This window comes from Cupressus sempervirens, chromosome 1 (assembly GCF_028749045.1).
Source record: "Cupressus sempervirens isolate cs-2001-9-10 chromosome 1, ASM2874904v1, whole genome shotgun sequence".
Taxonomy (NCBI): Eukaryota; Viridiplantae; Streptophyta; class Pinopsida; order Cupressales; family Cupressaceae; genus Cupressus; species Cupressus sempervirens.
The window spans coordinates 796,288,650-796,305,621 of NC_143118.1; the positions used below are offsets into that span (position 1 = coordinate 796,288,650).

Here is a 16,972-nt window from a genome sequence, read left to right on the forward strand (position 1 = left end):
TACGACTGCGAAGATAATGGCTGTTAGTCCTTTTTTAAATAAAACTTTTTATTAGATTAAAATGTAGATAAGAAAACTCACCACCACCTCTTAATAAAATTATATATATCTTTAAACAAAATAGCAATATTACATCTCTATATTTTCATAATATTTACTTAATATTAATTAAATCATATATATCCTTTAATTAATAAGAATATTTATAAAGCAAGTTAAGAATTATAAGCTGAAATATTTAGCTTTTAAAAATTTGATTAAAAAAAGCTTGCGCAAATTGCATTATTCATATTCCAACTCCTCTTATATTGTTGAAACATGTTTATTAAAGCATTCACAATCAGAATGGAACAATAGAATTACTCTTTGAAGTTGACCATATAGGGGAAGAACATTCTAACAGACAGAATTATAATGATCAGCTCCTTATCGGTGCTGGAAATTCAAGACTTTTATACAATAAGAAAACACAAATGCGAAGAACAAAGTGAAGCCCAAAAGCACTGCAGCTACGACACCCATAAAATCATTATGGAATCCAAAATAGGCTACTAAATACTGATTCAGTGGTGTTCCTGTCTTCTTCCCATCTACTTCTATGAGCTCGGTGATGTCTCCATACTGTGAACCAATGAGTCCATAAACTGTCCATGATACTGGACAGATCCAATAATACCAAACCCACCATTTTGGAAGTTTCTGCATATCAAATATATGCAGAGAAAATCAATTCATTTTTCATGAGGGTATATCTTTAAAGTCCCAAATAAGAAAGACATAAATCTTTTGTTTTGAATTTACCGAAGGCATACTAAAATGATGGTGTCGAAAGACCTTGGAAAATTCTTTGCTTGCAATGTTTATTATAACATTTTGATAACTTGTCGATATAATTACTAAAACTTATGAATCAGTTTTTGTGACTCGTTATTGAAATGAAGAGATAATGATCATGGATCACAAAATATAATTTAAACTACAGTGTATTAAAATTACAATATTTTTGAAACAAAACTATATGATAATATTTAGAAACATCAAATTAGTGTACAGGATATAAGAATCAGTGCATGTGTTTGTGTGCCTTATGATTTGAATGTTTTACTTGTTGAAAGAAATTGATTACAATGCTGAATAAATAATTGATTACCTGTTTAATAACGTAAAACCCTGAAAACAGACCGAATAAAATATAGAAAAATCCAGAAACAATTGCAGCCGCTTGTGCATTTGGTGTGATTGAGACGCCCATCATGCCATAATAGGTAAAATAGAGAAATGTAAAGAAATTGACGAAGGAAAACCACAATAATTTCTCTACTGTCCAGTCGAAACCAATCAAGCTATACAGTATGACGACAAAGACAAGTGCTTGGAAAAGGGCGTATGGAATCTCAATGATCACCTGCATGGCCAAGATAAGCCTATCAGCAATGCATTCATTTTGTGTTGCTTAATTTGTAAAATGTTGTAAAAATGTAGAATGTATTGTAAGATTTCGTGTTAACATGAGAAAAACTCCAAGAAAATCCACATGTTGCAAAGCATAGGCCATCGCGGAATACATTCCTGCGGCTCTTTCTCTGTAGAAAACAGTTCTCTCCACTGCAACCAAAGGCTATACTGTCTGACAATTCATCACTTCTATGAACAACACTCCGCAATACAAGCCCCCTATTACATTAAAGAGATCTATGTTGTTGTTCCTGATGCAAACACATCTGCTGTTAATATCTTTCTAATTCCTTAACGAGCAGTTAGATTGCCTTTACAAATGTACTTAATTTTCATAAGTTGTAGAATGGTGCTCATACCGTTTTTTTCCAACATTCTACACTCTAGCTCCAAATGTCACAGCAACCAAAAACTTTGTCGGAATTCTCATGGTGTTGTAATCTGGACTTCTCCAATACGACCAATTTTGCTTCCACAGACAAAATTTAAACTGTGCAAAGAAAGATTGTGAAAACTGGGTTGGAAAATAAAGTTCTTTTGCACCATATTCTGGAATAGATAGCTCCTTTGCTAATGACATATTCCTCCTGCATCATTAAGGCATCTATTGTCAGTTGACTCCATAGAAAAAAATATGGGTTAGATAGAGGTCTTGAGCTGAATTGGTACGTACTTATATAGATTTGAGTTCTTGTAATATTCTGCAAAGTCTAATCCTTGAGAAAGCTCAACAGTAGTAGAGCTAACGTCTAGCATCCATGTAGCAGGGTTTTCCTTATCCTTTATCGTTGTTACTCCTGGAATAGCCTCTAACAAACCATGGCGAAAAAGATAAGACCTTGGAGTTATCTCTCATACATTTTATGTTTGTGAATGTCTAATGATACCGCAAATTCATTTCTAGGCGTTTTCTCATCCATACAAACTGATTTCAATTTGATCTCCATAATTTTTCGCATTTCTACCTCGTAATCTCAAGCTTCAGTTTCTTTTGCTTCTTGTAAGCTTCAGCTTCTTTTGCTTCTTGTAAGACATCAATACAATTGCTTTTGCTAGCGAATTTTCATTATATATTAGATCTCAAATTATGGCAGAGCATATAACAGAAAGAAAACAGAGCAGCCTTCCTCTGTTTCTCATTGATTTTATAGCAGCAGCTGTAGCTTAATGTTTTTTTCTGTGTCTGTAGAGCAGTGATTGCTCCAGAGTGTTGTAAAGCTCATAGAAACTTGATTAAACTTAGCATACAGTCATTGAGTGCCAGAGATTTCAGCTGTAGTTATTTGCTGTAGAAGTATATTTTCAGATTACTAGTTGTAATCTATTTTGAATATACATACAAAAAAGAAAAGAAATTGCACATCTCCTCTTATGATTTGATTGTCTCCATTTAAATATTTATTCCACTGTGCATTTGTTTGTTGGAAAAGACACAGAAGCAATCTATGTTCTTGTTCTGTGATTTGGGATTTTATTTTCATAGTTTACACAATGACATAACACAACTTCACAGTGTTAACAATGCTCTGACATTAACTGTTTTAGTTTGTTCTAGTTTGTTCTAGTGCCAAGTAACTCAATTTCCTTCTATTGCCGAGTAGCTCGGCTATGCTTGCTTTTTTAAAGATAACCCCTTATCCGTTCATATCTTATATTCGCAAGCTTCAGCTTCATTTTGCTTCTTGTAAGACATCAATACAATTGCTTTGCTAGCAAATTTTCATTATTTATTAGATCTCAAATTCTAATAGATTCATATTGCTACATATGTATACTCATATAAGTTTTTATAGTACTGTAACACGTTCAAAGAATGTGAAACTGAAAATATAAAATGAAAGAGAAACTATTGATACAGATTTTCAGGATACATTCAAAAACATATAGAATTGATATGAATATTATACTAGAATAATATGAATAATATTTAATCATTACATTGATGTCTGAGCATCGTTATATAGTTTTATTTTCCCTTACAGCAACTACTTACGGGAATAACTTCCACAACTATATACTGAACTAATTTTATTCATCTAATCTAAACACAAAAACTAACCTAATTAATGTAATAAACCTAACATTCCCCCCTTATTACATTAATTCAACAATCATTCTCGCTTATTTAGAAACTAACCTAGTTAATGTAATAAGTCCAACATTCCTAACCTAATTAATGTAACAAGTTCAACATTCCCCCCTTATTACATTAATCCAATAAAATTGAAAAGCCTTCACCAAGATGATAAACTTTGATGAAGCTCCTTCACCAAACTTTGAAAGTAGTCTGCAACTTCAGATTGCAAATCCTAATCCTGCAGTTTCCCTCATATCCCAACTTCAGATTGCAAACCCTGAAGTTGGCCTCATAAAAACATTGTTTCTACCTCTTTTACACAACGAGACATAGTTCCTCCACAATTTTCACATCTCTATGGAGTGTGCTTGATGCCTCCTTTGGTGCTGCACATGAGATGCCTTTCCTCCGAAAGTCCACATCTCCTCCGAGTGTGTCTAACGCCTCCTCAAGTGTCGTAGCACTAATATGTCTAGACGTCTTTCCTTTAAAAGTTGACATCTCCTCCGAGTGTCTCAAACGCCATTGTTGAAATCATACCCCCCCTCACTCAATAGAAGGACAATCATGTAGCCAAGCCCCCTCTTTTTTTCAGGGACACAAATCTATCAATTCCCCTCTTATCTTCAGGGAGGAATTGGCCAAGCCCCAACTTTACAAGGACACAAATAGTGGCTTCTCATGCAGTAATCATCTCTAAGCGAGAAGCTAGCTTGAGACGATAAAAATCCTCCAACCTCCATTTCCTCCAGCATCCTATTTACTTCTATTCTTTATAGCAAAAAACTTGTAGCTTTTTCACCAATCCACATATAATATCTCATAGATTTTTTTCAACCAAAAGAAATTGTATTTTAATTTTCCATATGTAGAATTCAAAACCTTCAAACTTAGCAATAATAGATATTTTATCCATTTTCTTCTTGATTGATTTGAAAGAAAATCAAGCAACTTAAATAAAATGCACAATAGAAAAGTGAACACTACTTACAAATTAAAATGCATCCAAGGCTGTAGGAAATGGTTCTCCAAAAGCATATGAACCAAATCAACTTACAAATTATGAAAGGCCAAGCAAAATCTCAGAATCATTCCTCTTGCATTTATAATGAATGCAATGCCAACTTCAGTGTTGCATACAAACATTATCGTCACTACTGGGCACAACACATTTTCATCTCACCATTAACTCTCCATTGTCTATATACCTTGCTCTGATACCACTGTAACAGGCCCAAAGAATGTGAAACTGAAAATATAAAATGAAAGAGAAACTATTGATACAAATTTTCAGGATACATTCAAAAACATATAGAATTGATATGAATATTATAGTAGAATGATATGAATAATACTTAATCATTACATTGATGTCTGAACATCGTTATATAGTTTTATTTTCCCTTACAGCAACTACTTACGGGAATAACTTCCACAACTATATACTGAACTAATTTTATTCATCCAATCTAAACACAAAAACTAACCTAATTAATGTAATAAACCTAACAAGTACCATTATTTGGTAATCTAATGAGCTTTTGAATTGTTAATCTCTCTGTGTTCATCAGCCTTTAATTCGATACTTCTTCTCTCTTATATCAGATTATATCCTCGGTAATATAAATATCAAAACTTATTTTAGCTGATCTCAACCATTTTCTAAATGTTCCATCATCGAAAGATTCAAAAATGTCAATGCTAGGCTGGTGAATGGTACAGACAATGGTTCTTCCTGTATTAACTGTGTTGCGTACTGTTCTCATGACAATAGCTGCTGATCTTGCATCTCATCCTGAAGTTGGTTCATCCATGAAAATAATAGACGGATTTGCAACAAGCTCCACAGCAACTGTTAACCTTTTTCTTTGTTCTATTGACAAACTAGTTACACCAGGAAAACCCACCAATGCATCCCTTAGACCATCCAACTCTACCAGCTCCATAACCTCATCCACAAAGGCCAATGGTAGCTCAAATAAATCAATTCAGGCAGGGCTAAAGAATGAATCTTATAGCATCCAATCATTTAAGGATCAAATATGCGAAAACATAATTTGAGCTCGGAACTTACAGTTTTGGTGTTGTCATCAACCTCTTTTGGAAGAGGAAGAAATGCAGAATAGAGCAAGGACTCTCCCACTGTTACTTGTGGGGAATGAATATCATTCTGCTCACAATAACCAGAGATTCGAGCAAATGTTTCTTGCTTTTTAGGAAATCCAGAGATCCTAATATCCCCTTCAATATATCCTCCTGTTTTCCTTCCAGCCAAAACATCCATTAATGTCGTTTTCCCAGCCCCACTAACCCCCATTAACGCAGTGAGAACCCCTGGCCTAAATGCCCCTGTTATATTACGAAGTATTTGGAGTTTATCCTCTGTTTCTCTCTGCGCTTTCATTTCCTGCAGAATGTTCAGAGTTAAAAGGTCAAATATTACTGAAAAATACATGTTTTTGTGTATGTTTAATCATTTGGAACTATCTTATCTATTACTAAGGGATACATAAACACATTTAGATACCTATAAACAATAACAGTCAATTTTGCAGCTTAAGTTAGAAGCAAATATCAAAGATAATTATCAACTTAATTAATGGAGCGAAAGAGTTAAACGTGGGTTATACCGGAGGCATGTCAACGGAGTAATTCACGTTAATAAAAGACATTGCCAATGGTTTGAAAGGAAGAACCATTCCTCTTTTTTGCAAACCGCCAGATTCTACATCGAAATGAGTTGACATGATTTCTGTTTTGATCGATCTTCTGTTCATCTGATGCATCTGCATTTCTTCTGCATAAGCAAACACTGTTGAGCTAAGTGGTAGAAACCAGATTTTACTATGGATAACTAATATAAGTTCTATTTAAAGGCTAGAGAAAAAAACAACTTTTCTAATCATTTCATATCGCTTATCTTCAAGTATTGAAGTCTTACAATGCCAGAACATTTCTTAAAAGCGAAGAGAGGACAACATTCTTACTTGCGCCTTTTCCAGTTTTGGTATATGATGTTTTAGATGGCGCCATTTTAGATTTTGGCTGGTCCCATGGGTTTTGTTCATCGTTTTCAAGCTTTTCTTTTGGTATTACAACCTGATGCTTGCCGAAAGCTTTTCAACACAAATAGCATTCTTAGCATGCACAAATTATGAATTATGAATTCAATCAACATAGTGTAGAATAGTGAGTGAACTCACGATTTAGATATGTAAGCGCAATTGTGAATAAAATATTGAAGAGCACTAAAAACCCCAACAAAGCTGCTGCTCCTATCCAATACCAATATGCCTCGGGCTTGATATTACGCCTTTTGAGTACATCAATGCCCAGGTTTGGTGAAGAATCTGTACTCTGTGATTCAATATATATTATAAACCCAGATCAGGGAACTAATTTGATAAAACTAAAGAACCAGGTAAGAGCGATGTATGGTGAAGAATTCGTTTCTGTAATTCAATATAAACTAAGTTGAAAACTTGTTAATAGCCCTGTGTTATCATCGATCCACTGGGCGTTTATGTTTAGTGTCCCTTTACTATTCGCCTCTTGAGTTGCTAATTTGTAATTCGTACAACTAAATTGCAACAGCATTTAATATGAAATTAGATTAGTCGTTCTCGATTGAAACTTACTATATTCCATCTGGGATCAAGCATCTCATTCAAAAGAAGGGAAACTGGTGCGTATGTTATCGGAGAGCACCAATAACCCCATACCAACCACTTGGGAATGCCATCTGCAAAGAAAATGAAATGTTGGAGGGGGCGGGATTGAACAATATTTTTTTCCTTATCTGAGTGAGATGAGAGGATGACATACCTTTCGTGATAATGAATCCTCCAAGAAGTAAAGTTAGTACTAAAGAGAGTGCTCCTCCGCTATCGGATACAGTCGTTGATCTACAAACTCGTGCTAAAAATCTGAAAAGGGAAGATGACGTCTGATGCAGGAGAAATAGTATAAGGAATTGCCTGAAAAACCTGCAATGTCAGCGACACTATTAAATCACTCTCACATGAATAAAGATCCTGAATTTATTTTCAATTGAGTGGACTCTTCTCATTAAATTCCCACTCTCCTAAAAGTTGGTCCTTGAAAAGTTTGGAACAGAGAATGAATGGTTCAGACTTGAGAGTGATTAGCTATTAATTTTAATGCAATATCTAAGCGTACCTGACAGTTGCAGGAGCAAATCCTATTCCATTGTAGGTCATGGCAACCCAAACAGCTGTTTCCAGAAATGCTATTGGAATGCTCAGCAATAAAGAGGAAAGAGAGAAAGCCCATGCTGGATCTAGCAGAAGGTCTCGTTGCTTATAAAATACGGGTAGTCTGGCAATTGTGAATGTAAGCTCAGTCGTGCCATTGTAAGTGTTTGTAAGGACGTTAAAAAAGAGAGCTCCAAGATACAAATTTGCATCCTCCTCATTTCGTTGGTGCATTCTCGTTCTCAAGAATACTGTAGTTGCTACAAATGCTGTGAAAATAATCTGCAGATAAATAATCTTAATGAGGCTCATTTATAGTACGAGATTGACTCAATATGGTGTAGAGCTTTCCTTGCACATGAAGGCTTGCTTGTGAAGTCTTGAATATGTAGATGGGGGCATTGCGCTTGAGAAGAAGCCATTCTTTATCAAAGCAGATTTTGAAGATCTCCATGTTAGAAATGAGGTTTTTACTATGTACCAGGGACTTTTTGTGGCTGTTAAGCTTGTCGTATTGTACAGATAATTTTCTGGAGAGTCTTCTGCCTACGCTAAAACTATTGTACATATCCACAAATTCATTCACAGAGATATAGCGATATGGTTTACTCTTGTCAGCCCAATATTGCTCTTGATCTTTCTTTGAAGTCACCTACAAATCACAATCTCGGTTTGCATTTTGGAAAAATATAATGAATGCGAATACTATGCAAACATTTAAAACTAAGGCTACAAATCACAATCTCGGTTTGTGTAATGTCCCCATTTTAGCAGTTGACCAAGTGTGTGCGCGTTAGCCTTGTTCTACATGGTCCCGAGGGCTAACGAAGGGTTTAATGGGATCTTGGAGTGTTTTGGCCTAGTCATTTCCAGTTTGGGCCAAAACGAAGTTGATTTACTCAGTTTCAGGCATACTTACTATTTTTAGTAAGTCGGCAGGACACAGTGCAGGTCAATTTTGGGGATTGGATTCGATACTCCTCGGTGAGAGCTTTCCGATGAGCTATCACTCGCATTATTCGGAGTCCGATTGCTAATACATTTTAATGCCTGAAGTTTTATTAAAGTAACGTCTAATTTAATTGTAAAATATTAAAGTGTTACTTTAATATTTATTTTCTGGTGATGTGTACCCAAGGGAGACATAAGGGGTATTTTAATATATGTTTTATATTACACATCTTTTATCTCACATTGCCCATATGAGTTGAGGGGACCCGTGGGAATAGAATAAAAGGAAGCATTTGTGGCTTCATTAGACAGGTTGAATATGAGAAGAAATTGGTGTGTGAGTTGCAGCTTTGTTCTTGGCATTTGAGGACGTCTATCCTCTCTTGTAACATTCTAGATGTCATTCCCTTGGGGTTTGGCCTTTGGAATTTTTTGTTATTAGCTTCATTATCAGGCAGTTTAGTTGCATTTCCGGCTACAGGCAGATTTGGTATTTTGCTCATATCTTCTTCACTACTTGTCCGACGCTTATGCCGCTTAGAGGGAATGGTATTATGAAGGTAGTGGACTGATTGAAGGACAAAGTATTGTAGCAGCAAGTCCGTAAGCATGGGCTGGAGTATTATGTCAATACTGCTGAAGTAATTAGTGAGTTGATAAATCTGCTATGTATTTCGTTTTATGAATTCTGAAAATAACATTTTATTAATAGCAGTTCATTTCCACTTTGCATATCATTGTAGTTTCTTTCTTGTTTATGTTGTATGATACCAATTCCATGCACGAAACACAACAAACAATAAATGTTTGATTTCCAGAGTTATAAGGGGTTTAAAACATTAAACGGAGAAATAAGAGGTTGCATGCAAACTGTTTGACAAAATCTCTTTCAGCAAATTGGTTTAGTTTTTTGGGACATCCAAGGGTGTCCATTACAGTGGTATCAGAGCTATAAGTCCTGCCATCCTGTGGAGGTCTTATAGGGAATTTGGAACAGCCGGATAGAGGGAAAAAGTAAGTAAAAAAAACATAGGCTAAGCATTTATGTTTGAGCATGCGACAGGGGTCTTATAATTTCCGCGATACCAGAGCAAGATAAAATAGGATTTCAGACTTGCAAAGCAAACAGTCTAGTACATCCGTGCAGGGGGACATTGAATTCAACCATACAGACACAGAGGAGATATTCTGTGATCAGGACAATAATATTGGTGATCGAGATGACAGGAATACAGGATTAGGCGGAGGCAGAAATGCTGGTCCAGATCAAGGGGAGGTACTGTTCTGACAGTTACTGGATACATTAGAGCAGGGGCAGCGTATGCAGCAGGAGCAGAATAGGCGAATGGACATGATGTTGCAGCTCATGGCTAGACAGATGGGTGTCAATATTAATCCAGGTGATGCCAACAACAGAAACAATAACAACGAGGGAAACAATAACAACGGGGGAAACAATAACCATGAAGGCCAAGGCAACAACAATGGTCCTGAGAATAACATTAATGGTAATAATGGACACGGCAACAATGGGAATGAGGCTGATAACTTTAGACATGTTGCACGCCCAGCACAGACTGTGAGCTCGAGACCTCTTCTACCCACTTTTCCACCCAGAGATCCGGTTCATCCAGTAAACGAACCGCAGATTACCGAGTTACAGGATCAGTTCAGGAGGGACTGGGAGGCTAGTGGACCAGAGTTTCAGGCAGATATTTCTCTTAGAGATTATATGGACTTGAGGATGAGACACATGCCTAAAGCAGGAGGGAGGAATCAAAACTTTGAGCTGAGGAAGAAAGTTGGAAAACTTTCTTTACCTTATTATGATGCTTCAGGGAAGATGACTGCACGAGCTTGGGTGCAGAAGGTAGATACATACTTGCAGCTTAATCCTATGCCTGAGGAGGAGGCTATCAAGTATGTGGCTATGCACTTGGATGGCGTTGCACATGAATGGTGGCATCATGGCATGGTGACTTTGGGGCATAATCAGATTACATCCTATGAGGAATTCACCGAAACATTGATTGGGAGATTTGACACTAAGGATTCCGAGTTACATTTCAAGGAGCTAGCACAGTTAAAACAGTCAGGTTTTGTGGATGCTTACATTGCCGAGTTTCAACGCTTGTCTGTACTTGTTACTGATATCTCTCCTAGGAGATTGGTGGTGTTATTTTGTGATGGTCTTGCTGATCCATTACGAGGTTGGGTGAAGGGACATGATCCACTCACGTTAGCTGAAGCAACTAAAAAGGCACGAGATTTAGCCCCTTCGGTATACAAAGGAAAAAACCATTCAACAGATTCTTCCTACCGCAAGGACAAAGACAAAAAATCATTTCAGAAAGAGTATAGCAAACCCAAAGAAGGATCAAAGGGACTAGACAATGAAACCTTGAATGAACTTCGAAAGAAGAAGCTGTGCTTCCATTGTAGAGAGCCTTGGGACTTATCTCATAAATGCTCTCTCAAGGCTAAGGCAAATCAAATGGAGTATTTTTCAGCAGAAGAGTCAGAGTCAGAAGGGGATGATTAGCACTCCGATTCAGATGAGGGTAACACTATAGAGGAGAGCAACATTCCTAAGGATGATAGATCGTTGGCACGCTTGACAGGGGCCCAAAAGGCAATCACATTTAAGGTCAGGGGTACTATCCAAGGGCAGAAAGTGATATCTCTTATTGACACTGGGGCTACACATAACTTCATAGATGCACAGTTGGTAGCCAGGAGAGGGTTACAGACAGAGGAGCATGATGGGTTTAGAGTCATGGTGGCTAACGGTGATAAGTTATTATGCACTCAGAAGATATCTAATCTTCGCATCAGGTTTGGAGATGGCTACGAGTTGGAAGATGAGTTCTATGTTGTGGACATGGGAGATTATGATGTCATCCTCGGCATGACATGGATGGCTTCACTAGTTGAGTTCACACTCAATCTAGCAAAATTGGAGATGAGATTCCAGCATGAGGGGAGAACTGTGGTACTTAGAGGGCTTTCAGATGGAGGTTGCAGAATAGTGTCCTTGAGGAGAATGCAGAGACTTTTTCGTCATGATGACATAGAGTGGGCAGCAGAGTGCCACATTATGCCAACTTCACCAGAGCCACAAGAAAAGAGTCATCCACTAGATGTCCAGAAGATACTTGATAGACATGCTAAAGTATTTAGCGATATTCCTCATGGGGTTCCTCCTGACAGAGGGATGGAACATGTTATTGAGCTCGAGGAGGGAGCCAAACCAGTTATGATTACTCCCTATCATCATCCTAAGAAACACAAGGATGAGATAGAGAATGCGATTAAGGATTTGTTGGAGATGGGGCATATCAGGCCTAGTAAGAGCCCTTTTGCTTCAGCAGTAGTATTGGTAAAGAAGAAGGATGGGACAATGCGCATGTGCATCGATTACAGGGCACTGAATAAGAAAACAATTAAAAATAGGTATCCCATTCCTAGGATTGATGAGCTGATTGATGAGTTGCATGGGGCATGCTTCTTCACCAAAATTGATTTGCGATCCGGATACCATCAGATCAGGATGAGAGCAAAGGACATTGAGAAAACAGCCTTCCGATGTCACTATGGCCACTTTGAGTTCATGGTTATGCCATTTGGTCTAACCAATGCACCTGCTACATTTCAAAGTTGTATGAACCAGGTATTCAGGAAGCAGCTGAGGAGATTTGTCTTGATCTTCTTTGATGACATCTTGGTCTTCAGTAAGACGTGGGAGGAGCACTTACATCATCTGGAGGAGGTGTTATCTATTCTGGAGAGAGAGTCATTGTATGCCAAGGAATCTAAATGTGAGTTTGGCATGACTGAGCTCCTTTACCTGGGGCATATCATTAGTGCAGATGGCGTTCGGGTTGATCCCGAAAAGATTAGAGCTATTGTAGAGTGGCCTACTCCCACAAACCTTACACAGCTTAAGGGATTCTTTGGTTTATGTGGTTTTTATAGAAGGTTTGTTAAGGGATTCTCACAGATTGCTACACCCTTGACAGATCTTACCAGGAAAGGAGCCTTTGTGTGGACAGGGGCAGCACAGAGGTGTTTTGAGCATTTCAAGCAGGTAATGTCTTCATGTCCAGTTCTAGCTCTACCGGATTTCACAAAGCCTTTTGAGCTTCATTGTGATGCATCAGGTGATGGGATTGGAGCAGTATTGATGCAGGAGAAGCATCCCATTGCATTCGAGAGTAGGAAGCTCCGAGGAGTTGAGAAAAGTTATTCTGTCTATGACCGGGAGATGTTGGCCATAATGCATGCATTGGCCAAATTTCGATCATATTTGGTAGGTGGACGTTTTGTGATCAAGACTGATCACAACAGTATTAAATACTTCATGAGCCAGCGTGATCTTAATGACCGGCAACAAAAATGGGTGACTAAATTGCAAGCTTATGACTTTGACATAGAGTTTGTCAAAGGTAAGAAAAATGTGGTGGCTGATGCCTTATCTCGGAGACCTCACTTATGTGCTCTGGCAGAGATTTCAGGAGATTGGAGAGATCGGATTATAGCAGAGTATGTCGGAGATGCTTGGGCTTCTGGATTGATTTCAGGTACCATACAGGATGATCGCTATGAGGTGATAGATGGATTGATCAGAGTTCAGGACAGGGTTTATTTGATTCCGTCATCACATTTGAGAGAGGCGATATTGAAGGCATTTCATGATGCACCCACAGCAGGACATCCGGGGGTCTTCAAGACCTACAGGCAGATCCGAGAGCGGTTTTCATGGAAAGGGTTCAAGGATGATGTTCAGAGGTATGTCAGGGAGTGTATGGTTTGTCAACAGAATAAGGGAGAACACACATTTCCTACAGGTTTATTACAGCCCTTGCCCATTCCTGATAGGAAATGGGAAAGTATTTCGATGGACTTCATCACTGGTTTACCACGAGTGCAGGGAAGGGATTGCATCTATGTGGTGGTGGACCGCTTGACGAAGTTTGCTCACTTCTTTGCTATTCTGTCCACTTACATAGCAGCACAGGTGGCAGATCTTTTCTTTAAAGAGATATTCAGGTTACATGGGCTGCCCAGATTCATTGTCAGCGACCAGGATAGTAAGTTTATGAGTGTTTTTTGGCAAGAGTTGTTTAGGTTGTGTGGTACAGATCTTACACCTAGCACTAGTTATCATCCGCAAACAGATGGGCAAACAGAGATTGTGAATAAATGGGCGGAAGGATATTTGAGAAACTATGTAACTACACAACAAAAGGCTTGGATCAGATGGTTGCATATGGGAGAGTATTGTTATAACACCACTTATCATATGTCCATCAAGATGACTCCTTTCATGGCACTCTATGGTTATGAAGCACCTAGCTTCATGGATTTAGTTTTGGGGGACAGTAGAGTGCCCAAAGCCAAAAACTTATTGCAGGATAGTCAGGACATCCTGAAAGTGCTCAAAGAGAATATACAACAGGCCCAGAATCAACAAAAATTGTATGCTGATCAGCACCGAATAGAGCGTAGCTTCGAGGTAGGGGATATGGTTTACTTGAGGCTACAACCATATAGACAGTCATCGCTCAAGAAGAGCGGAGCTGAAAAGTTGAAACCTAGATTTTATGGTCCCTACAGGGTGATTCGCAAAGTGGGCAAAGTCGCCTATGAGCTTGAGCTTCCAGAGGGCAATCGAGTGCACAATGTGTTTCATGTGTCTAGGCTTAAGAAAGCCATTGGTCAGAGTGTAGTGCCTTTTGCAGATTTACCCCCTTTGGATGAGGAGGGGAAGCTTGTGTTAGTACCTGAGGCTATTGTGGATACCAGAGAGAGGAAGCTTAGAAACAGGATAGTGAAGGAGTATTTGGTCAAATGGAAAGACCTGCCGGAGGAGGATTCTACATGGGAGAGTGAGCAGGTTATTCAGCAGGCTGGACTGAGATTGCTTGAGGACAAGCAATTTCAAGGGGGGCGGACTGTAATGTCCCCATTTTAGCAGTTGACCAAGTGTGTGCGCGTTAGCCTTGTTCTACATGGTCCCGAGGGCTAACGAAGGGTTTAATGGGATCTTGGAGTGTTTTGGCCTAGTCATTTCCAGTTTGGGCCAAAACGAAGTTGATTTACTCAGTTTCAAGCATACTTACTATTTTTAGTAAGTCGGCAGGACACAGTGCAGGTCAATTTTGGGGATTGGATTCGATACTCCTCGGTGAGAGCTTTCCGATGAGCTATCACTCGCATTATTCGGAGTCCGATTGCTAATACATTTTAATGCCCGAAGTTTTATTAAAGTAACGTCTAATTTAATTGTAAAATATTAAAGTGTTACTTTAATATTTATTTTATGGTGATGTGTACCCAAAGGAGACATAAGGGGTATTTTAATATATGTTTTATATTACACATCTTTTATCCCACATTGCCCATATGAGTTGAGGGGACCCGTGGGAATAGAATAAAATGAAGCATTTGTGGCTTCATTAGACAGGTTGAATATGAGAAGAAATTGGTGTGTGAGTTGCAGCTTTGTTCTTGGCATTTGAGGATGTCTATCCTCTCTTGTAACATTCTAGACGTCATTCCCTTGGGGTTTGGCCTTTGGAATTCTTTGTTATTAGCTTCATTATCAGGCAGTTTAGTTGCATTTCCGGCTACAGGCAGATTTGGTATTTTGCTCATATCTTCTTCACTACTTGTCCGACGCTTATGCCGCTTAGAGGGAATGGTATTATGAAGGTAGTGGACTGATTGAAGGACAAAGTATTGTAGCAGCAAGTCCGTAAGCATGGGCTGGAGTATTATGTCAATACTGCTGAAGTAATTAGTGAGTTGATAAATCTGCTATGTATTTCGTTTTATGAATTCTGAAAATAACATTTTATTAATAGCAGTCCATTTCCACTTTGCATATCATTGTAGTTTCTTTCTTGTTTATGTTGTATGATACCAATTCCATGCACGAAACACAACAAACAATAAATGTTTGATTTCCAGAGTTATAAGGGGTTTAAAACATTAAACGGAGAAATAAGAGGTTGCATACAAACTGTTTGACAAAATCTCTTTCAGCAAATTGGTTTAGTTTTTTGGGACATCCAAGGGTGTCCATTACAGTTTGCATTTTAGAAAAATATAATGAATGCAAATACTATGCAAAAATTTAAAACTAAGGTTACAAAATTTAAGTGCCAAAAGATAATGAATCTTGAAAAGATGATCAAAATTATATACTTTCAGAATTCAACCAATTGAATAACAATTTATGAAAATAAAAATCTATTAGTGGAGAGGATCAAGTACTTGAACACCTTAACTTTGTGCTTATCAAAATCTTAGGTGAAAATTTCAAATTGCTCTTACTTGGCGAGTCACCTACTTATTACTAAGATTTCAAGTCCACATCACCCATTAGCATGCTTTTTGCCAAGTTGTCCAAAACAGCCCAAATAAAAAGTGAGACTATTGGTCCTGCATAAAGAGTACCCATAGTTGAACAGCTGATGTGGTATCATATCATTGGTTAATTTTTATGAATAAGGGTACATTTTATTCAATTGTAGGTAAACAACATTTTAGTAACAATTTTAAAATCACAAGTATTGATATAATGTTGTCAAAAAAATAGGGCATTAAGTCAATAAGTGTAGTTATCAAGTCAACAACTCCTATAACAACTATTAGAACACGTTCAAATACTGAGTCATCTCCCTCTAGACAAAAGTAAGTTAGAACTGATTATACAAAGATTCCACATTTATGTTTACCTCTTGCAAGAAATCTGCAGCACCCTTTCTCTCCGGGCATCTGAATCCACAATTCTCAAAAAATTCAAGCACGTGTTTTCTGGCCCCGTGGTAGACAACTTGTCCTTCTGAAAGAAGTCTAATGTCGTCAAACAATTCATATGTTTCTGGTGCAGGCTGTAGCAAAGACATGATAATAGTTGCACTCATATGGGAACAGAACTGCTGCAGACATTTAACAATTTGATATGTTGTAGAGCTGTCGAGGCCCGCGGAAATTTCATCCATAAAAAGAGTAGTTTTTGGTCCAACAATTATCTCGCCTACAGCCAGACAAAAGGAATCATTCATAAATTTTTACTGTCTCAGCCCATAAAAATGTGGAAAACAATATCAATTGAATCCACTTTCTAATATCCATACCAGTTGTAAGGCGTTTCTTCTGTCCACCTGAAATTCCCCTGATCATTTCATCCCCTGCTATTGTATCTGCACATATATCCAAGCCAAGAATCTGTTTCCAAATTGGAGTTCGCTAAGACATTCTTCTATAC

The 16,972-nt window shown here is 37.9% G+C and overlaps 1 pseudogene; it reads right to left on the bottom strand.

Moving 5' to 3' along the window:
- Positions 1–392: 392 nt before the first annotated feature.
- The window catches only part of LOC149580279 (ABC transporter G family member 29-like), a 34,121-nt pseudogene continuing 17,541 nt past the window's right edge, over positions 393–16,972 (bottom strand).